At 47.4% G+C, this 26,765-nt stretch overlaps 1 long non-coding RNA gene across 6 annotated transcripts in view; it reads right to left on the bottom strand.

Annotated features, from left to right (window-relative positions):
- LOC112672514 (uncharacterized) overlaps positions 1 to 26,765 on the bottom strand; it is a 51,545-nt gene that overhangs the window by 13,275 nt on the left and 11,505 nt on the right. The window contains exons 1-8 of one of the 6 annotated variants that reach the window (XR_003144333.3): positions 22,482 to 23,164; positions 19,208 to 19,382; positions 18,586 to 18,725; positions 16,513 to 16,593; positions 15,927 to 16,100; positions 13,749 to 13,877; positions 2,458 to 2,665; positions 1,035 to 1,124 (exon numbers count right to left, since the gene is read on the bottom strand). This is a non-coding gene — a long non-coding RNA (uncharacterized LOC112672514). Of the gene's footprint in view, positions 1 to 1,034; positions 1,125 to 2,457; positions 2,666 to 13,748; positions 13,878 to 15,926; positions 16,101 to 16,512; positions 16,594 to 18,585; positions 18,726 to 19,207; positions 19,383 to 22,481; positions 23,165 to 26,765 lie in introns of those variants that run through there. The other 5 variants (XR_004810081.2, XR_004810085.2, XR_004810082.2 and 2 more) reach the window with 5 other exon arrangements.

The raw sequence follows: 26,765 nt of genomic DNA, 5'->3' as shown, positions 1-26,765 counted from the left end.
AAGGCATAGAAATTGGAAAGAAGCAGCAAAATTATCTCTATTTGCAGATGACATGATTTTATATAGAGTCCTAACTTCCATCAAAATACTGGTAAATGTAATCAATAAATTCAGTAAAGTGGCAAGATAAAAATCAACATACAAAAATCAGCACTGTTTCTAAATACTAATGAAAATTACCTGAAGAAGAAATAAAGAAACCTACTCATGATAGCATCAAAAACAATAAAATACTTAGAAATAAATTTAACGGAAGAGGTGAAAGATCTCTATACTGAAAACTACAAGACACTGATGAAAAAAATGGAAAACACAAATAATTGGAAAGATAGCCTGTGTGCATGGATGAAAAGCACTAACATTGGAAAAATGTCCATTCTACCCAAAGCCATCTAGATTCAATGCGATCCCTATCAAAATCCCAACAACATTTTTCACGGAACTAGAATAATCCAAAAATTCATACAGAACCATAAAAGATCCTGAGGAGCCAACACAACCCAGAGAAAGAACAAAGTTGGAAGCATCACCCATCCTGATTTCAAACTGTATTACACAGCTACAGTAATGAAAACAATATAACACTAGCATAAACACAGACACGTTGACCAGTGAAACAGAATCAAGAGCCCAGAAATAACGCATACTTGTCTGTCAACTAATATTTGACAAGGAAGGCAAGAATAGACAAAGTAGAAAAAAGTCTTTTTTTTTAAAAATAGATTTTATTTATTTAAGAGAGAGAGAGAGAGGGAGAGGGAGAGAGAGAAAGCTTGCATGAGTGGGGGAGAGGCAGAGGGAGAAGCAGGCTCCCTGCTGAACAGGGAGCTGGATGCAGGACTTGATCTCAGGACCCTGGGATCATGACCCCTGGCTGAAAGCAGGCACTCAACTGACTGACAGGCACCCCAAAATACAGTCTTTTCAATAAAGGGTGCTGGGAAAATTAGAAATTCACATGTAAAGAATCAAACTGGACTTCTCTTCTACATCACTCCTAAAAATTAACTCAAAGTATTTGATTAAAGACTTACTATAAGATCTGAAACCATAAAGCTGTCACAAGAAAACAGAGGGGAAGGCGCTCTTTGGCATGGGCTTGGCGATGTTTTTGGACAGGACACCTAAAACACAAAGAACAAAATAAAAAATAAACAAGGGAGTCCATATCAAGCTAAAAAGCTGCTGCACAGCAAAACAAACCATCAACAAAGTGACAAGGCAACATTAACAGAGTGACGAGGCAACCTACAGAATAGGAGAAAAAGTTTGTAAGCCACCCATCTGATAAGGCTTAATATCAAAGTATATAAGCAACATATAAAACTCAATAGAAAAAAGAAAAAAATCCAATTAAAAAGGGGGTAAAAATCCTGAATACATTTTTCCCAAAGATATTCAAATGGCCAACAGGTACATGAAAAGGTACTCAACATCACGAGTTACCAGGGAGATGCACAGCAAAACCGTCTTGAGGTGTCACCTCATGCCCTTTAGGATGGCCACAATGGAGGACAGAAGATAAATGCTCACCGGGATCAGAAGAATGGGAATCCTCGTGCAGATTTGGTGGGAATGTCAACTCATGTGACTACTAAGGAAAACAGAATGGAGATTCCCCAAAGACTTAAGACTAGAACTACCACAGGATCTTCCATTTTCACTTCAGGGTATAGATGCAAAGGAGACAATATCACCATCTCAAAGGGGTACCTGCGCCCTCACGTTCACAGCAGCATAGTTATAATAGCCACATTCTGGAAACAACCTACATGTCCAATGATGATGAGTAAAGGAAATGTGATATATACAATAAATACAAACATACACACACACACACACACTCAGTGGGATACTATTCAGCCATAGACATGAAGGATTTGTGACAATACAGACAAACCTTGGGGGAATCACACTAAGTGAAACAAATGAGACAGAGAAAGACAAATACTGTATAATCTCATGGCTGTGTGGAATCTAAAAAAACCTCAAGTCCTAGAAAGAGATCAGATCTGAGGTTGCCAGAGGTGGGGGAAGGGGTTGGAGGATTTGGGTTTGAAGGTGGTTACAATCTCTCAATTTGTAAGTTATTAGATAAATGAGTTCCAGGGATGAATGCATGAGATGACTATAGCTAACAATACTCCTGCTCTGTATACTTGGAAGTCACTAAGGAAGAAGATCCTAAAAGTTATTACAAGGAAAAAACATTTTTTATAACTGTGAGGCGACGGACATTAACTGAACTTACTGTGGTGATCATTTCACAATCATACATATATCCAATCATCACGCATGCCTCAAACTGCAACAGTGTTATATGTCAATTATATCTCAATATAACCGGAAAAAAAATTTAGAAATCTTTCACTGCCTATCTTCGCCCATGATAAAAAATTCATTCCTTCATTTAAAAATAGTGTCATAAGAGGATAGATACTGCATGATTCCACTTACATGAGGTGCCCACAGCAGTCAAATCTGTAGACACAGAGAATAGAATGGTGGATGCCAGGGCCGGGAGGAGGAGGAGGGGATGGAGAGTCAGTGTTTCATACTCCAGAGTTCCAGCTGTGCCCCATGAAGTCCTGAAGACGGATGGTAATGAGAGATGCACAGCAAAGCAGATGTACTCCATGCCGCCAAGCTGCACCCCGAGAAACTGCTAAAATGACAAATGCAATGGATATTTCAGCACGATTTTTTTAAAAAATTAAAAACATTTATTGAGTGACTACTAGAGGTCAGGCACTGTTCTAGGTCTGGGGAAAAAGCTATTAATCAAAAGACAAACATTTACTACTCTTGAAAGACTTACATTCTAGTCAGGCTGTTATCAATAAAAATTTCTGCTAATCTACAGCAGAAATAAAGGATAAAGAAGCTGAATAAACAAGAGAACAGATCAATGGAACCAGGAGCTAGTTCTTTGAAGAGGTGAACAAAATTGATAAATCTCTAGCCAGATTCATTTAAAAAAAATAAAAAAGAAAAAAAGGAGGGGGACTCAAAATCACAAATGAAAGAGAAGAAAGAGCAACCAACACCACAGAAATACAAAAAGATCATAAGAAACTATTATGAAAAATTACATGCCAACAAGTTGGACAACCTAGAAGAAATGGATAAATTCCTAGAAACATATATCCTACCAACACTGAGTAAGAAAGAGATAGAAAATTTGAACAGGTTTCCAGCGATGAAATTGAGTCTGTAATAAAAAAAAAATTCACAACAAACAGTATTCCAGGGCCAGACGACTTCATAGGTGAATTCTACCAAATGTTCTCAAGCTTTTCCAAAAACAGGAGAGGAAGGAAAATTTCCAAATTTATTCTCTGAGGCCAGCATTACCCTGATACCAAAAACAGATAAAGATACCAGAGAGAGACAGAGAGAGAGAGAGAGAGAATATTACAGGCCAATATCTCTGATGCACATAAACGCAAAATTTCTCAACAAATACTAGCAAACTGAATCCAACAATACATTAAAAAAATCATTCACTACAGTCAAGTGGGATTTATTCCCAGGGTGTGCAAGGGTGATTCAATATTTGCAAATCAGTGTGATACATCACATAAATAAGAGGAAGGATAGAAACTTGTATGATCGTTTCAATACATGCAGAGAAAATATTTGACAAAATATAATATACATTCATGATAATTGAAAAAAATATCCCTCAACAAAGTAAGTTTAGAGAGAACATCCCTTAACATAATAAAGGCCATGTATGAAAAGCTCACAGTGAAAATAATACTCAGTGGGGAAAACCTGAGAGCTTTCCCCCTGAGGTTCAATAACAAGACAGGATGTCCACTTTCACCACTTTTATTGAACATGGTACTGGAAGACCTAGCCACAGCGATCGGACAATGAAAAGAAATAAAAGGCATCCAAATTGGTAAGGAAGAAGTAAAACCTCCACTATTTGCAGATGACATGATACTATATATAGAAAACCTAAAGGCTCCACCAAAAACCTACTAGAATAAATGATAAATGAGTTTAGTAACATTGCAGGATATGAAATCAATGTGCAGAAATCCACCGCCTTTCTACACACTGATAATGAAGCAGAAGAGAAATTAAGAAAACAATCTCATTTACAATTGCACCAAAAATAATAAAATATCTAGGAACAAACTTGACCAAAGAGGTGAATAACCTATACTCTGAAAACTATAAAATACTTATGAAAGAAACTGAAGATGATGCAAACAAGTGGAAGGACATTCCACGCTCATGGGTTGGAAGAACAAATATTGTTCAAATGTCTACCACCTGAAACAATCCATAGATTTAATGAAATCCCTGTCAAAATATTGGCAACATTTATCACAGAACCAGAACGATCCTACAATCTGTTTGGAACCACAAAAGACCCTAAATAGCCAAAGTAACCTTCAAAAAGAAAAACAAAACTGCAGATATCACAATTTCCGACTTCATGTTACATTTCAGAGCTACAGCAATCAAAACAGTATGGTACTCGCACAAAAACTGACACACACATCAATGGAACAGAATAGAAGACCCAGAAATAAACCTCTAATTTTATGATCAATTAATCTTCGGCAAAGCAGAAAGAATACCCAATGGGAAAGAAGTGGTGTTGGGAAAACTGGACAAGCTACATCCCAAAGGATGAAATTGGACCACTTTTTTACATCATACACAAAAAACAAAAATAAGCTCAAAATGGATTAAACATCTAAATGTGAGACCTAAAGCTAGAAGTCCTAGAAGAGAACCCAGGCAGTAATTTCTTGGACACCGACTATAGCAATATTTTTCTAGATATGTCTCCTGAGGCAAGGGAAACAAAAGTAAATATAAACTAGGGGGACCACATCCAAATAAAAAGCTCTGCATATCAAAGGAAATAATCAACAAAACTATAAGGCAGCCTATAGAATGGGAGAAAATATTTGCAACTGCAAATATTTAGTAATAAATATTTAGTAATAAAAATAAAGAACTTATACGACTCAACACCCCAAAAAACAAGTAACCCGATTAAAAAATGGGCAGAAAACATGAACAGACATTTCTCCTAAGAAGACATAGAGATGGCCAATAGACACATGACAAGATGCTCAACATCACTCATGCTCTGGGATGAGCAAATCAAAACTATGTTGAGGTATCACCTCGAACTTGTCAAAATGGCTAAAGTCAAAAACGCAAGAAATAACGAGTGTTGGCGAGGATGTGGAGAAAAAGGAACCCTGGTGCCCTGCTGGTGGGAATGCAAACTGCTGCAGCCACGTGGAAAACAGTATGTTTTTTTTCCTCAAAAAGTTAAAAATAAAATTACTATATAATCCAGCAATCATACTACTAAGTATTTATCCCCAAAATACAAAAACACTAATTGGAAGGGATACAGGCTTCCTGAGGTTTACAGCAGCATTATCTACAATAGCCAAAGTGTACACAGATTGATGACTGGATATGGAAAATTATATATATATATATATATATATATATATATATACACACACACACACACACGATTATATATATAAAAATGGTGTATATATATACACACACAAATGGGATATTAAATATATATTATATACACATAATGTAAATAATATATATTATGTATATAAATATTACAAATGCATATATACATAAAATTATATATACACACACACATATACACAGTGGAATATTACTCAACCATGAAATAGTGAAATCTTGCCATCTGCAACAACACGGATGGAGCTAAAGAGTTCAATGCAGGTGAAATAAATCAGAGTGAGACAAATACCATATGATTTCACTCATATGTGGAATTGAAGAAACAAAACAAATGGCTAAAAGAAGGTAAGGGAGAGAGAAACCAAGAAACAGACTCCTAACCATAGAGAAGAAACTGCTCATTGCCAGAGGGGAGGAGGTGGGGTTGGGTGATGGGGTGAAGGGCACATGTGTCCTGATGAGCACTGAGTAATGTACAGAGCTGTCCAATCACTGTATCATACACCTGATACTAATATAATGCTATATGTTAATTATACTGGAATTAAACTTAAAAAAAATCTACTGATCTGATTGGTGATAATGCTATCTTACTGTTTTAATTTTGCATTTTTCTAATTCCTAATAAAGTTTCATATAATTTCACATACTTATGGACCATTTGTATTCTATGAAGTGCCTCTTATTACCTGCCCATTTTTTTTCTATCGCATCGTCTATTTCTTATTAGTTTGCAGCAGCTCTTTGTATTTTATGGCTACTATCTTTTTTGTTTGTTTGTTTTGTTTAATATGTTGCAAATATCTGCTGAGTCAACAGCTTGGCTTTGGGCTTCTCTCCCTGTATCCTGTCCCTGGCAGTCTGTAAGTCAACTTCTCCCTTCATGGCTGCCATGGCTTTGCTTAGGCTGATCTTCTCCATCCTAAGATTTAAAAAAAAATTCTCTGACACCTTATCCTGATACTTTGATAATTTTCATAGGTCTTTAATCTCTCCAGAGTTAAATTTTATGTTTGATGAGGAGAAATTTATTTTTTTATATGGGAACAAATTATACCCAAACCATATACTGAATTATCAGTCCATATTTTCCACTGATTTAAAATATCACATTATTGGTGATAGTTCCTTATTTTCCTTCCACTGACCTTTTTGGGTACTCCTTCCCAGACACCATTTATTTTAATTTCTGTAGCTTTTCTTTTTTTTTTCAAATGTATTTTTATTCCTAGAAGGGCAAACCTTCTCTAAGAATCTTTAAAATTTTTCTTAGCTATTTTTGTGCATTTGCTTTTCCAAACAATTTCAGAATCAGTTTGATACTGTACAGAATTCATAATTTGGGGAGTATTGGCTTTAAGATATGGAGTCTTCCCATTCAGGAACAAAAGAAGTGTCTCTGCTTATTACACCAGAATTAAGGGTCAATGGGATGAGTGTCTCACAGGAGAGATGGAGAGCCCTTTGGGAATGTGAGTTTGGAAGAGTCGTGTGCAGACAGCCGCTGGGAAGGAAGCAGGGCGGGAACAGCAGCCGAGGTGACTGGCCTTCTGGGAGGTGTATTTGCCAACAAAGGCCCTGGAGCGGTGGCTGGGACAGGGCAGCACCTGCTGGTGTACTAACCAGGGTTAATGATCCTTTAGGATGAGCACTGGGTGATATGCTATATGTTGGCAAATTGAACTCCAATTTAAGAAAAAAAAGACGCTTTAGCTTTGAGGTCAGTTCTAGGTTCACAGCAAATCAGAGCGGGAAGCGCAGAGATGGCCCCAATAGCCCCTGCCCCCACTGTGCACGGCCTCCTGTGTGCACATCCCCTCCTGGCGTGGGACACATGTCGCACCTGCTGAACCTACAACACGCAAGCCACTGTAAGTCCATCACGTGGAGTCCTCTTGCCGTCACCGCCCTAGCATCCTCTGTGCTCCCCATTCACCCGCCCTCGTCCCCAGAGCCTGGCAACCACTGATCTTTTTACCATCTCCACAGCCCTGGCTTTTCCAGGATCAGGCAGCGTGTGGCCCTTTCAGATCGGCGCGTCTGAGTCAGTGGTAAGCACCTGAGGCTCCTCCGTGTCTTTGCATGGCTCATTGCTCACTTGTTTTATTGCCAGTGGGTCATCTGCTGACCGGACTCAACAGTTTACCCGTTCAACTCGCTGACGCGTGCCCTGTTTGCTTTTAGGGTTTGGTAATCCTGAGTGTCTCCGTATCGTCCGTGTGTGGCTTTCTGCACAGACAGACGTAGGTTTCGGAGTCTCCGATAAACCAAGGGGTGTGGGCTGCGTGGCACGGGGAGAATGTTCGGTCTCCTAGGGAAGGGCCTGGCCACGCCACGTCCCCAGCAGTCCACCACATGTGAGGAGCCGTGGGGGGGGGAGCACGTGAGCTGCACAGGACTCGGGGTTGGGATCACAGGCTCTGGTGGACATCCAGCCCCGAGACAAGAGACCTTGAGAAAAGGGAGCACTCAGACTTCTCGTGTCCAGGACAGGACCAGCGTCACCGACTACAGCTGGGTTCTCCTTCTGCACTTCCATGGAAGGGGCCGAGCCTGGGACAGGAAACACGCCTTCGGATGTCACAACAATCACCTGAGCAGTCTTGGTTCTGCTCAGACCCACCCCTTAAGGACCTCGGTGCCTGGGGGCCTCGGAGGCGCAGTAGCAAAGACTGTACCGTGGAGCCTTCCTTTGGGAAAATTATTTTCTTTCTAAAAGGACATTTCTTCAGTGTGTGGAATAGACTTCACCACACTAAGAGCTTTGGAGGACGAGGGTTTGTGGGGAGCTCATCGCCCTCGACTGGGGCACGCCACCTCATCCCACGTAGAGGCCATGCCTGGGGAGGCCTGCTCTGGAGCCAGAGCTGGGGGGCTCCAAATTTGGGGATTGATGGGCCTGGAGGATGTTGGATCTCCCTGCTTTGCTCGATCAAGAAGGCTCAAGGGGGCAGGCGTCCACTCAGCGTTCGCTCTGATGGAGAAAGTGATCCTGGTCATTGCTTTTTCTCTTGGAACTTTTCTAATCAGAATGGATCTTGCTGTCAGGAGGGCCAGAGGCCATCAGAAGTGAGCTATGGCGAAGGTGATTTCCTGGACAGGCAGACGCGTGGAGCCCATGCACTTGGACTTTTTTTTTTTTTTTAGTCTAACAAGAATCAATATTTAAGATTATGCAATGTCCATACCAGCCCGAAATAGCTGCCAACCCAAGGACAAGGGTTGGATAATTTACAATGCAAGGAATCCATTCTTTTTGAGAGGGGGAAGGGAAAAAAATCAAGATTTAAGCTTTTTATCCTGGGCTGAACTTTTCTCCTCCATTCTTAATGGCACCGGACGTAAATAAACCATCCATTTTGTTTTGTACGAGAGGTCTCCACTTTGCAGAGACTCCGAGGAAACGACAGGCCGGTTTCAGATCCTCAACCTGCACGGGTCTGAGCTATAACGGCCTTGTAAACAACGCTCATTTACATGTTTCCAACTTATAATCTTGTCCTTTAGTCTAATCAAAATCCGCTCTTCTGTTCTTCTTTGCTCCTACAATCAGCAGAGAAAGCCGTTTTATTGTCAGCTACTAATGGTTCCTCTATCCCATATTTTTAATGTGAAGATTAAATATTTATAAACACCTCGTCAATAGCATCCCATAGCCGGGCCCTCCCGATGTGGGCTGCACTGGCTCACTCGGCAGCAGAGGTCACAGGTCAAGGGGCCGTGGACCTGGGCTGCTGCTACAGGGTGGGGCTTGTTCCTCAAAGAGCCTGCCTCCTGGCCAGGGTAAGTTTCCTTTGTCCGCCAAGCCGGGAGGCCCTGGCCTCCGCCACCCTAGAGCTGACCTGCCAGGTGACCTGCCTGGACACGATCCAGCTCGGGCTGTCCTTGGTGGAAGCCAAGAGGCACCAGCACTTTCCCACCACCTGGTAGTGCAGGGCGGATGGGATTTGAGCAAAGAACCAACCTGGCTGGGAGTGGGGGTGGGCAGGACACTTCCCACCTCTCCAGGGGCGCAGGGAGGACCACACTGGTTCCTGAGGGCAAGGGGCAGGAGCCCGACCACTGGTACGAGACTGTGTCCATCCCCCCTCCACCTGCTCCTCTCCTCATCTCTTGGCTCCTCCAGAGTCGGCGTTGATGCTGACACTGTGAGTCATCTCCGCCCCGCAGACAGGTGGCTTGCTCTTCACTGTCTGACCTCTGGCTGAGAAGGGGCAGCTGGCTCTGAGGTGGCAAGTGTCCATGATCTCAGGGCTGTCCAGACGGCTGCATGAGGCCCCAGAACGGCGGGTGCACAGAGAAGGTGTCTGTGGCAGGTCTCTGCCTCCTGAAGGGGTGGCACTCTTGGTGACAGCGTGGGGCTGGGGGCTGCTGGGAGCTGGGGTGATGGGCACGGCCGGGGTGACCAGGCCAGGGCGACGGCCTGCATAGCCGGAGTGCTATGCTGGGGGTGGGGTATGGAGGGAACCCCAGGTCCTGGGTTTCAGACAGGAACGGGCACCCTGTGCGCTTCTGAGCAGTCCGGTCACCGTGAGGGCAGGCTCCAGGGGCCAGCGTGGCAGATGGCGAGCCAGCACAGAGGGGAGGCAGGGAGGCAGGCAGGCGGGGAGCAGAGCCAGGAGGCTGCTGCCGGGTGGACAGACGGATGGTGCAGCCACCCCAGGAGACAGAGGCGAATCCACACCAGCTGCTCCACACGCGTCAGCTTGGGGAACCCTTCGCAGGAGCCTCCCAGCACCCTGGCAGGTGAGCAGGGCTCCCCCCATGCCAGCCAGAGCTCTTGATCCAGAGGCAGCGGCCAGGGAGAATGTGGATGAGGAGGTATGAAGGCCAGGAGGCAGCTGGGCAATCCGGAGCACAGCGCGCCACCCCAGGGACTCGAAACGGGGGCAGTGAGATTCGCTGGTTTTCCTCACCTGACCTTTAACAACCTGGGACGGCAGAGGCCAGTGGGCCGGGATAGAAGCCCAGGTGCGGGGGTGGGGGGGCAGGATGGCCTGGGTGCGTGTCCCCAGCTGGACACAGGAGAAGCTGCATCCTTGTGCCGTTGTGAAGCCTGGAGGGGGGACAGGGACTTGGCCTCCGCCACCGAATCACAACCGAACACCCGTCAAACATCCGGGTCACGCCGGGAGTCCCGCATCCACCCCACTGCTGGTGACCTGGCGGCAAGAGGGCAGAGACAGCCTCGCCCATGCCTCTGCCTTGAACTCCCCTCCACGCCGTGCCAAGTGCAGAAAGGAGCCAAGTCCACCTCCGCTCCCCACGGAGCCGCCCACCGGGGAAGGGCCCAGAATCCGGCCTGTCCTCGGGCAGCTCGTCGTGGGGACGGGCAGCCTCCTCGCCCCACCAGCCCAAGACGCAGAGCAGGGCCGGTGCAGGCCATGTGCCCGCCCCCCACCCCTGCGCATCGTGAGGCTCCGTGGGCTAAACAACGTCCACACGAGAGCTTTGGAAACTGTAAAGGGCTGCCCAAGCATAAAGACTATCCTTGGTTCCAGGCATGAATGGTGCTGGGAGCTTCCTCGAGCACCTGGATTGGGGCGGTCACGGCCCTTCCTCAGGACAGGCCAGATGGCACCCACACGGAGCGAGACCAGCACAGACCTCTCGTGAGCAGGACAGGTCTGGACTCGCAGCGAGCAGGGCTGCCGCCCCAGCAGATCGCAACTCCGCGAGGGCAGGACCCCTCCTGGGTCTCTCGCGTGGACGCCCCGCCAGCAAGGGGCGGACACGAGGGCGCAGCCCGCACCGCAAGTCTCCACGCATCCGACGGGACGGCGAGGGGGCCAGAGCACGGCCAACGTGACACGCTGAGGGAGCGGTATCGGTCATCATCGAGACACAACTGCCGGCCGTCCCCGGGGAGACACAAAACGAGCCGAGCAGCCTGGGAGCACATGCGCCCCCGGTGGGCCTGGCTCGGGGGAGGGCCGGCTCCCGTAAGCGCCGCAATGATGATGAATACGTATTGATTTCTGCAGGGCCTCTCCGGAGCCCCAGAGCACTCCATGCACTTATTGGAAAGTGCCTGAAACCAAATTGAAGACAGGCCCAATGAGGAGAATCAATCCAAACGCTAAGGGCATCTGAGGGCTTCGGAGCAAATGGGGAGAGACAACAGGTACTCAGCCGCCCCCACTTCCAGACACTTAAGGAAGACACTTTGCCCCACTCCGCTCAATAGCCTGCCGTTGCCTAAGCTGGAAAACTGAAATTTAGAGGTCAGGGTGTGCACACGGAGGGGGCGCGCTTGGTTTCAGGCAAGGACTCGGAGCGGCCTGCAGATTCGCTGGCCCCGGCGCCCCCGCCCTGGCCTGGCACCGCCGGGGTGCCCGGGGCCTGCTGGGGGAGCCCTCCTCCACACCCACTGAAACCACTTTCTGCAAACAAAACCACTTTCTAACAACTTTCTCCTTGGAAATAATTTCAAACTAACAGGAAAGCTGGCAGAAGAGTGTAGACAACGCCCCACACTCCTTCCCCCGGGGGCCCGGCCGCCAGCGGCATCATTACTGACCTGCCTGCCCACGGCTGTTTCCCCAACCGCTTGGGAGGACGCTGAACCCACCCTGGCTCTTGGTCCCCAGGTACTTCCGCGGGTGCTTCCCGGGGCCGGAGTGCTTCTCAGGTGGACCTGCCAGCTCGCAGCCTCCGTGAGCGTCGCTCTGACATGGGGTCTCCTTCGCCCGTATGTCCCGTCCCACGTAGCACCTTCCCTTCCACTGCGGGGTCTGGTCTAGGGCAGGGGCTGCCCTTCGGTGCCGTGTTCTTCAGGCTCCGCTCACCTGAGCATCCCGTCTCCTCGGACACTGACAGTTTTGAAGAACGCCGGTTTTCACAGCAGCTTTCAGCCCGGGCTGCTGGGCTGGAGGAACGGGTTCCATGTCCCATAGACACGGGGACCAGACCTTGCCCCGGCCCTCGCTGTGACCACGCCGTCTAGAGCCCAGGGGGTTGGGCCTGTGGCTACCCAGCTGCAGGAGCCCCCCGGGTAGGGGTGAGGAGGGCAGAGGGTGTGCACGTCTCTGGAGGGGTTTTTGGGTCACCAGCCCCTTGGCTTATAGGGCAGCTTTCCCTTGAGGTGTGCAGGTGTCTGTGAGGCCCATGGACCACTGTCCAGCTCAGCACTCAGTGCACCAACGCATGGCTGAGCTGCACCCTCAGAATCACTCATGAGCAGGGCACCAGGGGGGCTCTGTCGGTGAAGCATCTGCCTTCAGCTCAGGTCATGATCCTGGGGCCCTGAGATTGAGACCTGCATTGGGCTCCCTGCTCAGTGGGGAGCCTGCTTCTCCCAATCTCCCCGTGTGTGTGCACGCACACACATACATCCTCTCTCTCTTTCTTAAAGAAATAATTTTTTTTTTTAAGAAATAAAATCTTTAAAAAAGATTCACTGATGAGCAAGGATGCTGAGGAGCCCATTTCATATCCGGCGGAGAGGCAACTTAACCAAGACTGGTATTAAGTGACCTTGCTCTGTTCTTAGGATACCCCCACCCCCACTATACCCAGAACCCAGGAAACAGAAGCTGGTGGAGTCTAGGAAGCCCGAGTGAGCAGAGTAGACTCTGCAAACAGCTGCCTTTTTCTTACCTTGGGTAACAAGACAGAGGGGGTTCTGAAGAGAGAAACTAGAAGACGCGGGGTCAGGAGACAGAAGACAAAGTCTAGCTGATGCAGCGCTGGCCCTGCCCTGTCTGCCTGGGCTGACCTGGCACCCTGGACACCCGGCCGAGGGCCCTGAGGGGCCCGGCACCCCCCTGGGGGACCAGCCTCTACCTCCTGAGGAAGGCAAGAGCAGCTGTGAATGCAGAGGCCGCAGAGGCTCTGGCGGGCTGGCCACCCCTGGGCTGCCCCCATGCGCCCCGTCCAGGCCTTTTTCACAGGGCGCTGCAGGACCAGGCCCCCGAGGGCCACAGCAACTCTGAATGGCCTCCTCCCTTGTGTGCTGCAGGCTCCATCTCAGGAAGGCCCCTTACAAGATGTGTCGCTATTCGATTTTCAGGAGTTCCCTTAAGCAGCAGCAAAGGGAGGGAGGACACGGGGAGGAGAGCGGGCATGTGCTGGGAACGGGGTCCGTGGAGGGAGAAGCAAGAGTGGGCGGCGAGCTGCTAGTCTGCACAGAATGAGCACAGGTTGTGTTCCCCAAAATGCTCCCTGCCTGTGCTGCTTCGGGCATGAAACCCCAAGCAAAAGGGGTTTGGTATTTCCTCTGCAGAATTGTATATTTGCAAGGTGCCAACTCTTACCACTCTGAGCCTCACGCAGGGAGAAGGCATCCTTTGGAAGTGACCTCTGCCCTGCACATTCTGGAACATGGTCCCAGTGCGGGCGAAGTAGGTGGAACAAGCACGGTGATGTTGAAGACCCGCCAGGCCCTGAAAAGATCAATGAGCTTGAGACACACTTCGTGTGACAGGCTGTTTCCTGACTGTCACAAGCAGTCTTCCCATGCTCCTCTGCAGTGTGACTTCCCCCGACATCATCATGCAGTGGGGCCTACATCCCCGTCTCCTGAAACGAGCCACCCTGTGACTTTGACCAATAACAGAACATGGTGGATGTGAGGTTGTGCGAGCTCGTGGGCCTCTAGTGTGTGCAGCCTCTGTCCTCGCCCATTCGCTACACAGGCCCAAGGCTGCCATGTGAGGAAGCCTCTGGAGTAGTTGGCGGTGGGGGGTCAGGTGGGAGAGAACACAGGTGACCCATCGACAGTGAGCAGCAAACACTGGACATGTGCACCAGGCTATCCGGGACCATCTGCCCCTTCGGCTGGATGGACCACATGAGTGAGGAACAGCCCAGCCCAGCCCCGGAAACATGAGAAATCAATCATCACTGCTGGAAGTTTCTGTGGGGTGCCACCCCGCAAGAATCTAGAGCACAAAGAGCTGGTTTTAGGCAGCAGGTGGGGGCTGAAAGGTACTGAGGAGACATGCAGAGGGGGATGAGCAGTGAGGAGTGGCCGGGAGAGCCACAGCGTGGCCTGAACCAGGTGGTGGCAGAATGAGCAGCAAGACTCTCATTGGCAGTTAACGTGGAAAATAGGAAACGTGCCTAAGCTTGTAAACACGGGTAAAAGCATTCCTAGGTAGGCTTCTGGGAGTACCAGTTAGCCGCCTACAGCTATGCAGGGCGAGACGCAGAAGACAGAGAAGAGCTAAAAACAAAAACAAAAAAAAACAAAAAACAAAAAAAAAAACCCAAATGGGCCCCCGCTGAGGACCCCCCCCCCGCCAAACCCAACTGGTGTCTGCAAGTGGGATTGAAAGAATATAAGTACATCAGGATTACCTACTGAGTTCAAAAAATAAATGTACTTCACATTTTCAGTTTCAACAGTCAGCTAAATATTCCTAAACAAGAAATGGACTCAGAGTAGAGCCTGAATCGAGAATATGACCATAAAGCCCCAGAAAGATAGGAAGCAGTGCCTCACAGACTTTCTCAACAAGGGAAAAAGGGCTCCCCAGACTCTGAGCACTGGCTTGTAGAAGCTCACAGAAGCCTGATAATACCCAAAGTAGAGGCAGGTTCATCTTGGACAGAATGACTTTGGGGGGAATAGAGGAAATTCCAACAAGATTCCTAGGAGGCCTACAACACTTTTAAGAGAATAATACTAATGAGAACACTAGTAGCTTGGACCAAAAAGGGCAAACACCAAAGGAAAAGATGCTTGTGGGCCTCCAGCTCTATCAGAATCAGATGCAGAGAGCTACTGATCTTCAAAACATGGGTCCTTCGTGATGGAAAAGAAAGGACCTCCAGTGAGCAGAACAAGAGAACAATGGACAGAACAGGGAACTAGGAAATCCTTCCTGGGAGCAGAAATGGGCCTTAATCAAGGAGTATCTCCTGCCTCTGCAGTTGGGGCCTCTGACAGCCTGGTCCATCTGGATCTCAGAATTGGTAAGGACCAGGGACTTCCAAGTGCTTCATTCATGCTGGCCCTGTTTGTGGGGTGATTTGGTTAGCTTAGAGATCTCTGGATTGAGGAGTCACACCAGAGGAGGGGTGTGTGGATCTCCAGATGGACCTGACATAGATCATGGGAACCTGGCCTCTGAGTCTGATGTCCTAACTGGGATAAGCGTTTTGGGCATCCCGAGATGGGAGAAAGAATATGGCGTGTGTAGGAAGAACACAGTTTGCGGCCAGATTGTGGAATGTGACAGATTGAAACCATGGCCATGAATTCGTTCTTCGCAGAAGGTATGTTTCTCTGCAATAAAATTTTGCCCTGTCTGCCATATATATCTCAACTGTATTAAATCGGGGCTGACCTGGTGATTTTGCCTTGGTCAACGGAATGTGGCAGAAGTGATACTGCATGAATTTAGAGCCTAGGACTCAGGTTGCCCTGGGACTTGTGCCTTTGCCCTCTCTGAATACTGTCCTGAGACCAGGAAGCTCGTCCAACCTACAGGAGAAGGAGCGGCCATGTGACTGAGAATGGAGGGGTCCTCCGTGGAGAGCTGGTGTCGTGTGCTGAAGATGTGAGTGAGGCTAATGCCCATGTCCAGTCCTGCAGGCCCTCCTGCTGAAGACAGCCATGTGGGGGACCCAGGTGGAACCAGACGAGGAAGTAACCAGCCAACCTATGGGAAAGTGAAATAATCACTATTGTTTTATGTTACTAAATTTTGGGGCAATGTGCTATGCATGAATAGAAAACTGTAACACCTACCATTGAGCAAAGACGAACGAAAAGTAAACATGAAATATTAGTATCAGGAATGAGGGAAAAAAAAGACATTGTACATTGAGGGGGTATGTACTACTGTGAACCTCACTGTGCTTGAAATTTAATAACTTAGACAAAACAGATAAACTCCATAGAATATAAAACTAGAACTGACACAAAATAAATAGAACATGTAAATAGCCCTCCATCACTTTTTAAAATTGCCTCTGTAAATAAAGGCCTTTTCACATAGAAAACTCCAGGCTCAAAGAACTTCAATGGTAAATTCTACTGAACATTTGAGGGAGAAACAAGATGAAACTTACCACACTGTCTCAGAGAAGAAAGACACAGCTCTTCCCAACACATCTTAGGAGTCCAGCAAAAGCCAAAAGCCTGATATCAAACTTTGATGACAATGAAAGAGGAGAAGAAAATTATAAGTCAATATCATTCTTGAGCAGAAATACAAAAATCCAACACAAAATAATAGCAAATTAAATCCAGCAAAATATAAGAAGCATAATATGTCACAACCAAGTGAGTTTATTCCAGGAATACACGGTTACTTCAGTGTTTGAAGATTAATTGTAATTTAGTACTTAGCAGAGTAAGAAAAACACCATAGAATCATCTTACTAGAGGCAGAAGGAGCATTTGATAAAATAAAACTCATTCAACCCACTTATGAAAATTCTCAGCAAGCAAGGAATGGAAAGGAATGTCCTCCAGGAGGTAACAGGCACAGAAGCCTGTGTCTGATGTCATGCTCAGTGTCAAGATCTGGAATGATTTTCCCCTAAGAGGAGGAACATGGCAAGAGTGCCTTCTTTCCACTTCTATTCCACACCAACCGGAGGTCATAGCCAGTGAAATAAGGCAAGAAAAAGAAATGAAATGTATTAAAAAAATGGGAGAGGAAAAAGTTAAACTTCTCTCCACAGCCAATACTATTCTATGCAGAGAAAAATCCTAAATCTAATGGAAAACTGCTAAAACTAGTTGGTGAAGCTTTTAAGGTTGTGAGATTCAAAGACAAACTAAAAATGTTAATGAGCCAAGGTCAGGCAGTAGGAGAAGCTGTCACAAGTTGGAGGGGACTACGGAGGTGTGGCAACCAAATGCCACAGGGTGTCTTGGATTGGATCCTGGAACATGAATGTTAGTGGAGAAATCTGAGTGAAGTCCTTAGTTAATAGTATTTACCACTGTTAGTTTCTTAGTTTATTTCATAAACTAAGCACATTGTAGTGCTACAACGTAAGATGCTGAGAAGCTGGGCCCATGGCATATGGAGACACTTTTTAATATGCTCACATATCTCTCTTTTTAAAGATGCATTTATTTATTTTTAATTTATTTTTATTTATTTATGAGAGAGCGAGCGAGTGAGAGAGAGAGCACGCAGGGAATGTGAGAGAATCTCAAGCAGACGCCATGGTGGGTGCATGGCCCCACGTAGGCCTCAATCCCACGACCCTGAGATCACAATATGAGCCAAAAACAAGAATTGGATGCCTAACTGACTGAGCCATCCCTGCAACTCTCTTTTAAGCCTAAAATTATATAGGGACTTTAAAAACATGGAAGAGGTCAGTGGTGTCTTCTTGAGCACAGCACAACTAGTGTGGCCCTGGAGGCAGGAAGGGCAGGGGCACCTCCTCTGCCAATTTGTTGTTTGTGTCTGAGAGCTGTGCCCAGGCACTCAGCTGTGAACTTTCTTCCACCAAAGACTCTGAAGCTACTTAATACCCCTTAACATGTCTGTTATTGCCTAAAATAATAGTAATAATCACCACTAAGAAAATGTAAAGGCCAGCCAGACTGGGAGAAAATATTTCTCAGAGGAATTGCTTCTAGAATATATGAAGAACTCCTACAACTCCATATCGGGATGACAAATGTAAAAAATGAGAAGGAAGCAAACAGCCACATTACCGAGAAGACATAAAACAGCCAGGAAACACAAGGACGAGCTTAATACCATGAGTCATCCAGGAAATGCAGAATAAAGCAATAAAGCCACCAAGATTTCACTTCACAACCATTAGGGGTCAAATTAAACACGGCAACAACGCTAAATGCTGTATATATTTCTGACGGGTTTGTAAAAACGGTTCAACCACTTTGGAAAACTGAATGTGTCTATAGAGATAAATATGCATCTACCCAGCAACCATATAAGATAAGCACATGCCCGCAAAGGACTTGAACGAGAATGTTCACAGCAGATTTATAAAAGCTGAAAACTCCTGTCCGTCAACAAAATAACGAATGAACAAAGAGTGGTACATTCTCACGATGGAATATTAATCCGCAATAGAAAATGAACTTTGGAGGCGGGCAACAACGTGGCCAAGTGTCAACCATTGTGCTGAGTGAAGCAGCCGGATACTAACCAGCGCACAGCGTGGGGCATGGGTGGCGTCGTCTGCCTTCGGCTCAGGTCATGATCTCAGGGTCCTGGGATCGAGGCCCACATCGGGCTCCCTGCTCAGTAGGGGGTCTGCTTCTTCTACTTCTCTCTCCTACATAAAATCTTAAAAAAAAAAAAATAAACAGGGCATAATGTGTGCTCCACCCCCAGGAAGCTCATGGGAGAACCAGTCCACAGCCAGAGGCAGAGCAGAAATTCCCATGGGGCGGGGATCACTAGGAAGGGGGCAGGTGGGAAGTTTCTGAAATGATGGAAAAGGGGTCTTTTAAAAATGTTTGAATATATACATCATACATATACATATACTATCATGTATGTTACATATCATATGTCACACATCATATATGAGTGTTCGTACATAAACAGTTGCCATTTTACGATACAGTTCAGTGGCATCAAGTACATTCACAAGGTCCTGCAACCATCACCGCGGCTCATCTCTGGAACTGCTGTTTAATCATCCCAAATGACTGAACCACACCCACACCCGTGACACACTCCCTCGTCATCCCTCTCGGGCTCCTGGTCTGTCTGTGAACCTGACTGTTCCGGGCACCGTGTAAGCGGAATCCAGCCGCACTGACCTGTGTCCGGCTTACTCCATAACGTCTTCAGAATTTGTCCACGTTGCAGCTGCTGCCCGGACTTGGTTCCTTTTTTTCAGGCCGACTGGTATCCATGGGGTGGATGTGCTGCATTTTGTTTATTCATTCATTTGTCCATCGATGGGCATTTGAGGTTGTTTCCACCTTTTGGCCACTGTGAATAACGCTGCTATGAACATGGGTGTGCAGATATCCATAAGGAAAGTTCTGTACCTTGATTGGATGTTAGTGACACAGGGTACACATTTTCAAAACGCATTAACTGATAGGCGGAGCCTCTGGGAACTACCCCAGGTCTCTCAGACCCTATCACCATAGGCCGTAGGTAGGGTCTCCCACCCCCGATGTACACCTGCCGACCACCCCCCTGGGGGGGCTTGGGAGGAAACCCTCTCCTCCAGCCTTGAGCTAGGGCTCCCTGCCTGCCCCTCACACCACCCAATCCAGCCCTCCACAAGTCACCTGCACACAGGGAATGGCTAGCCTTCCCAGGACACCCTGCTGCCTGGCCCCGTGCACCTCACAGTACTCCAGCGTCCGTCCGGTCAGCCCCAGGGCGTCCACTCTTTGCATCTGAGGCCCTGGATGCAGCCTGTCTCATCTAGAATGGCTGTGCCTGCATTCAGTGGGAAGTAGCCTGGGCTCCCGAACCATCCCCAGGCCTCCCTACACAGAGAGCAGCAGGGTCTTCCAGCATTTTGGGGACGACTCTGCATTTTTCTTTCTTTTAACAAATAAACAACAGAACTGACATAGGCTTACGGCCCTCTCGCTTTCCATGAAGAAAGTTCTGCGTTGCATTAATAAAGAGAAACAGTAGGAATCATGGCAAAAATAATAAACAAGCAGCTCTGCTGGAGAGGAGGAGCTGGAGCTCTCTCTAGGGGACCTGTGCTACTCCTGAGCTAGTTCTTTGTGAAATAAGTTTGATCTGTCCTCAAAAATAATTAAAGCAGCTTATACTTCTGTGAAGACAAATGGCAGAGCAGAAACTCTGAAGGTGAACGCTCTCTCCCAGCGCACGGTGCCTACCTGTTGGGGCAGCTCACCCAGCTAAGCCCGTCCTTTGCTCTCCTGCCCGGGCCATCCCACAGGCTGGAAGGGGATCCCCGGTGCATTCCCAGCACGTTGGCATCAGCTGTGGGCAGGCGCTGCCCTGCAGGCCCAGCATCCCTTCAGTCTGAGCTGCGGGCACAGCCCCTGGCCCTAACCCCCAGTGCCTCCCCGGCTGGCTCGTCTCCCTCATGCCAGGGGTGAGGAGCTCTGTCCCGAGCAAGAAGGCGGCCTCGCCTACAGCTGGGAACCACCAATAGGCCCCCCTCAATACCCTGTGCCTAGCAAAGTCCACAACCAGGCAGGTCACAGAGAAGGGGGGTGTTTGGACTGGTTGCCCCTCCTGTAGCGCCTGACAGGTTGTTTCCAAATATCACAGAATCGGTGAAGAGGCTGGCTCACTGCACAGCATTCAGCTACCTGACCCCGACCCCCGTTGCTCTGGGTCTCTCTGCCCAAGGTCAAGGGTCAGGGCTGCTCCCTGTCCCAGGTCCAGTTGGGAGAAGGGCTCACATCTCCAGTAGAGCCGGCTGGCCCTGGTGGCTGTGGCAGGCGCCGGTTGTCCTGAAGTTTTTCAGGCGTTTTCTAATTTCCTGGTTGTTTTTCAAAGCTCTGTTCTTTTCTCCTCCATAAACTGATCTTTAAGAATGGTTGTTTGATAGGGGCGCCTGGGTGGCTCAGCTGGTTAGGCAGCCAACTCTCGGTTTCGGCTCAGGTCATGATCTCAGGGTCATGAGATGGAGCCACATGTCAGGCTCTGTGCTCAGCAGGGAGTCTGCTTGAGATTGTCTCTCTCCCTCTGCTTCTCTCCTTGCTTGCTCTAAAAAAAATAAATAGGGCACTCGGGTGGCTCAGCGGTATAGCGCCTGCCTTCAGCCCAGGGCGTGATCCTGGAGACCTGGGATCCAGTCCCACGTCGGGCTCCCTGCATGGAGCCTGCTTCTCCCTCTGCCTGTGTCTCTGCCTCTCTCTCTGTCTCTCATGAATAAATAAATAAAATCTTTAAAAATAAATAAATAAATCTTTAAAAAAAAAGTGGTGTTTGATATACAAAGCACACAGTGTTTCACTGGTAAATTCCCTAACCAACATATCAGCATTTGGATGGATATACCAGCATTCAGAAAATGTTAAAACCTATACAAAAAGGGCAGCCCGAGTGGCTCAGTGGTTTAGCGCTGCCTTCGGCCCAGGGCGTGATCCTGGAGACCCGGGATCCAGTACCACGTTGGGCTCCCTGCGTGGAGCCTGCTTCTCCCTCTGCCTATGTCTCTGCCTCTCTTTGTGTCTCTCATGAATAAGTAAATAAAATTAAAAAAAAAAATCCTCTACAAAAAATATTACCATCGACAATATCAAGATATTATTACTACCAACATCATCGGCCTATCTTTGACTTACTGAACTACAGCAATGTTAGGGTTCAATCTGGAAATAGCACTACATGGGTAAACAATCCAAGGGAAGGCCTTTTTAGTTAAAAAGTAAAATGAGTCAATACAATGGTAGGTTGTGTTAATACTGTAAGCTCACAGAACCTTTCCTGAGGTTGCAAAAAGGAACATATGGTGCCCATTTAAAATTCACCAATTACATAGAAGAGGTCAAGGATGAAACCATTTACCGAAGTCAGAAACCTGGTAGGCAGGGGGCGGGCCCGGAGCGGAGCGGGGCTGCAGGCAGGCGCCCCCCAGCCTTCTCGAGCACGTGGTCCCAGCGGGCCCCAAGCACGACTGGCCAGATCCACACCACCCCCGGCTAATGACTGAGGTGCCTCGGGGGGAGTGCCTGGCACAGCGGGAAGGGAGGGACGACAGTCTCCAGCCTGACCGACCGACCGGCACTCTCTGCCACTGATAGCGCCACTCTGGTGGTGACCCCTGCAGCCCACCTTTCCCCCATTTTTCTTGCCAGATTATTTTGAGGGGTGGGAAATTGAAAGATGTATTTACTTTTAAGCTGATTTTATTTTTTTCAGCATCATCTTTACAGGCATATAGAGTATTTTTCCTTAAAAAGGACCTAGAAGACCCTGGAAGCTCCCTGCCTCTCTCTTCCTCTCTACAGCCGGTGACTCTTGGTCACGTTTGCAGCCTTGCACTCACCACCCCGCTTAACAAACGCAGGGGAGAGATTGCTACTGCCTCTGAGAGAGAGGTCAGGAAACACCGAGGTTTAAAAAAATCTTTAAGAAGATTACCTCCCAAATCATTTCCAGACACCACCTCGGTTCGGAGGTTCCTGGCAAAGGAGAGCGACCGTTCCCCAACCGGCTCTGAGATGAAAACCCAAAGACACTCAGCTCAGCTCACCAGATACAGAACAGCGACTTTGAGAATAAAAACATTTTGCAAAAAGCACATTAAGTTTTGAATTTAAAATGAGACCTGATTAGAATGTTTGATCTCGCATCTTTTTATGCTACAAGTCAATGTTTTCTTATGGACAATTTCAAACGTCTATAAAGTGAGCAGAATAGCACGACGAGCCCCATTCACCTATGATCCGGCTTCCACATCCATCACCTACACCCCCTTCTCCCCACGACAACCCTCTCAGGTAAAAGGTACATACTTTGAGACGCACAAATCTTAACTGTACATGGTTGACGAGCGATACATTCATTAACCTGCATCCTCATGAAGATACAGACTTTTCACCACCCCATGAAGCTCTCTCCTGCCCTTTCCCAGGTAAGCCCACCTGCTCCAGGAAACCAGCCTCGTGGATTGTTTTTCTATCACCCACCTACACGGTAGGTTCATTTTTATTGCTGAGTGATATCCCATTGTATGGCCACACTACACACTCATCCTTTCTTTTCATCCATTCTCTTGTTGGGTGCTTTTTAGATTGTTTCTGATTTCTGGTTATTATGAATATACCTGCTAAAATCTTCCGGCATTCCTTCCTTTTTTTTTTTTTTTTCAAGATTATTCTGACCCCTTAGGTTCTTTGTACTTCCAGACACGATTTTAAAAACAGCCAACTTCTATAAAAGTCTACCGGGGTTATAATTGGAATAGCTTTGAATTTTTTGATCAATTTTTGGAGAATTGACACCTTAACCATAAGGGTTTTCCAATCCAGAAACAAAGGATATTCATTTAGGCCTCTACTTTCACTAAGAGAGATTTTGTGGTTCTCAAGGAAAGAGGTCTTGCATGCCATTCATTAAATCTAAGTGTTTTGTTTTTGATGTTATTATGAATAGTATGGCTTTTGAGTTTTCCAGTTGTTTCCATATTTGTTGCTAATTTATAGAAATACCATTGATATTTGCATATTGGCCTTATATCGGTGACCTTGCTAACTCCACATTTTTACAGTTTCTACTTGTTGATTCATTGGGATTTCCTATGTATACATTCAAGCTATCTGCCAACAGGGGTAGTTTTACTTCTTTCCGATCTTTATGAATTTGGTTTTCCTTGTTTCATTGCACAGGCTGGCATTTAAGATAAATGTTGAATAGCAATAGAGCAGATGTATTACCTCGCTCCTCATCTTAGGGGAGAAAACATTTAACATTTCACCTTTAAGCAGTGAACTGTGTACTCTTCATAGAAGCTTTTCATCAGATTGAGAAATCTCCTTTTTATTCCTTCCTTGCATGTTGATTTTTTTTTTCAAGTGATTTTTCTGTGTCTCCTGAGCTGATCTCTTCTATTGTTTCCTTTTATTCTGTCAATAATGCAAAGTATACCGATTTCTGACACTAAGCCAACCTTGCATTCCGGAGAGTTTGTCATTGCTTGGTTTTCATTGCTACTATTTTCTGAGAAAAATTTTTTGCACCTATGTTCACAAAAGGTGTTGGTTTATAAGTATTTTTCTTGTATTTTTTCAGGTTTTAGCATAAGGATTATTAATACTCAAATCTGCTTTATTAAAATCTTTACTACATGTGGCTTCGCTGTAAAAATAGTCCCCCCCGCCCTCGCTGTGGGAAAACTGCTCCAACAGTCAACAGGGTCAGGGAGAGCCGGGTGACAGCAAGCCACCCAGGAGCAGAGCGAGCTGGAAGGTGATAGCTGTGGGCTATCACCCATCTTCTGGCCCCCCGGTCTGCAAGGAGCCTCACTCTTTCAGGCTCTGGGCTCCTAAGAGGGCTGTGCTTTGCCTGACCTCCTGCCACCTGCCACACGGGCCCTCACAGCAGAGGCTGCAGAAGCAGAAGCACTGGAACCCACGCTGTAAACAGATGAGCAGAATCAATCGGGGACTGAAATCACACAGCAGCTTAGCATCTTTCCATGGAGATGATGTGGGCAGGTTCTAGGTTGTCGTAATGTCTGAGTGTTGGAAAAAAAGCACCAGTGTTTCAAGTACTTGGGTCTCTCCATTGAATCAGGGTGACCAACTCCACACCAGCAGATGCAGCCCTCAGATGGACGGTGGGGTCATTCATTCTGGAGGCGAGGGGCGTCTCTGGAGACGGGCAGATTTCATCACCTGCTGAACACCACTCCCTGCTCTACCTCCACAGCACTCTGTGATTTGAAACGATTTCACTTTCCTCTTCGGACTTTCTCCACTAGAATTAAACCCCATGGGGCAGGGACACACCTGTCCTGCTCAGTTACCTCCTGAGAGCCTAGAACAGTGCCTGGCCCATGGTGGATGCTCAAGCCCTCGTTGGAAGGATGAATGAATGAACTGGTGTATAAGATAGTAACTGCTGAGTCCTGTGGACGGATGTGACTTTGAAAAGTGCCCAGTTCAATTCCCTTGGGGAAAACCTTGAATGAGTCCCCTGACAGGGGCTGACTTGAGCTCCCCCCACTGCTAGAATCTTGGCATGTTTTAAATGCAGACCTCAGTTTTCCTGCGGTATATGGGTGGAAGAGTCCTCACCTTACAGCCCTGGAGGATTGAGGAAACATGTCAAAGCACTGGCACAGTTCTACGCAGGTGTGACGTGTTGCTATGATTTTAACACAGACTGTCCAGCAAGACGACCTGGTTGGGCCAGGACCCCGTGGTCACAGAGAAGGCTGCTTGCTGCCCAGGTGGGACTTTTTTTTTTTTTTTTGCATTGAAAATGATCACACAATTGGAATGCATTTTTAAAAGGCTCCTTCCCTATAGAAGTTTTAATAGGAGATATCTAGGAGAAAAAAACATTTCTTTTGGAGTACTCGTTAATTGATACTAAAGCTTACTCACGAAAGGACTTACAACACAAGTCTGACAGTTGACAGGAATTGGGAAATTTACTTCTATTTTAATGCTGAAATGTAGTTCACACTGAATTCCTCCTCCTGGGTGAAATATCCTTCCCTCAATCTTTACAGGACTTTGTAATAAGGGCAGTTGTATGTGCTCATCAAAAATAGAAAGCGGCTGATGGAGTGGACATGTTCCATGTAAATATTTAGTACAGGCGTTGGCGGCTTTTAAATTTGCATCTTGAGCTGAATGTATCTGCTGATTTTCCCATCTGCTAATATTTCTCCATCTGCTAAATACCTGCTACCAGGGGAAGAGGAGGCCTTTGTCATCCCTCTGCTTCACCTCCATGTCCCCTTCACCTGAACCTGGAAGTAGCACCGGCGTCCCGACGAGCAGACGACAGACATGCACGGACCCCACTCAGCCCGTGGACAACAGCCCAGCCCAGGAGCCCCATCGGAGGGAACTCGGGTTTGCCTCCCCAGGGCCACTCCCGGCGTCGCTCCAGCCATGTGGAGCGCAGAGCCCGGGGAGCAGCAGCTGCTCCGGGACACAAGGCCAGCCCTGGAGGAGAGGTGTGTCTGCGTAACATCCACCTCGGACAGCACGGCGAGGTGGCGAGGATGGCACGCCACCGACGCAAGGGGCCAAGAGACACCCAGAATGGGGAGCACTGGCTGCAAGAAGCCAGCAGGAAAACCAGGCCCAGACTGCATCCCTGCAGTCTCATCCAGCCTGGACCCTCCCTTCCCAGGGTCAGAAGGTTCTGGATGTGTCTTTGGTGCCTGGGAAAGGTCTGGAGCCTCAGCACGGAGCTCAGTGTCTCCACCCCCGGCTCCTGCACCATCTTGACTATGGGGAGGAGGGTTGCGTGGACCATGACCGTGGTTTGGGCACCCTGGGGCTTGAGCCCTAACACACACTCCCTCTCTCCCCGAGTGACGCAGGTGAGCTGGCCAGCCTGCCTCCTCGGTGTCTATCATTTACCCCCCAACAGACTTCCCCTTTTTCCTCTTTAGACCCCAAGAAGCCAGAGAGCTCCAGCTGCTCAACTCTGGGGGGAGGGGGGGCCTAGAACAGTCTGAGGGAGAAGGAAGCTGTGGTGCGGCTGCTGCCCCCACGGACAGGCCAACACCCCAGCGTCCACACATCGCGACACAGACCGGGGACAGAATGAAACGGCCCCAAAGAGCAAGAGTTCCATTTTATGCTTAAAATCAAGTCTGTCCCAGGAGGTCCCAACTGTGTAGACACTTGATTGATGGCGGCAAATAATGATTCTCAGTTTTGCTGGGAGCTTGCCTTCGTC

This window comes from Canis lupus, chromosome 28 (genome assembly GCF_003254725.2).
Source record: "Canis lupus dingo isolate Sandy chromosome 28, ASM325472v2, whole genome shotgun sequence".
NCBI lineage: Eukaryota > Metazoa > Chordata > Mammalia > Carnivora > Canidae > Canis > Canis lupus.
The sequence above is the reverse complement of the archived record's forward strand: the minus strand, read 5'-3'. Positions and strand labels throughout refer to the sequence as shown.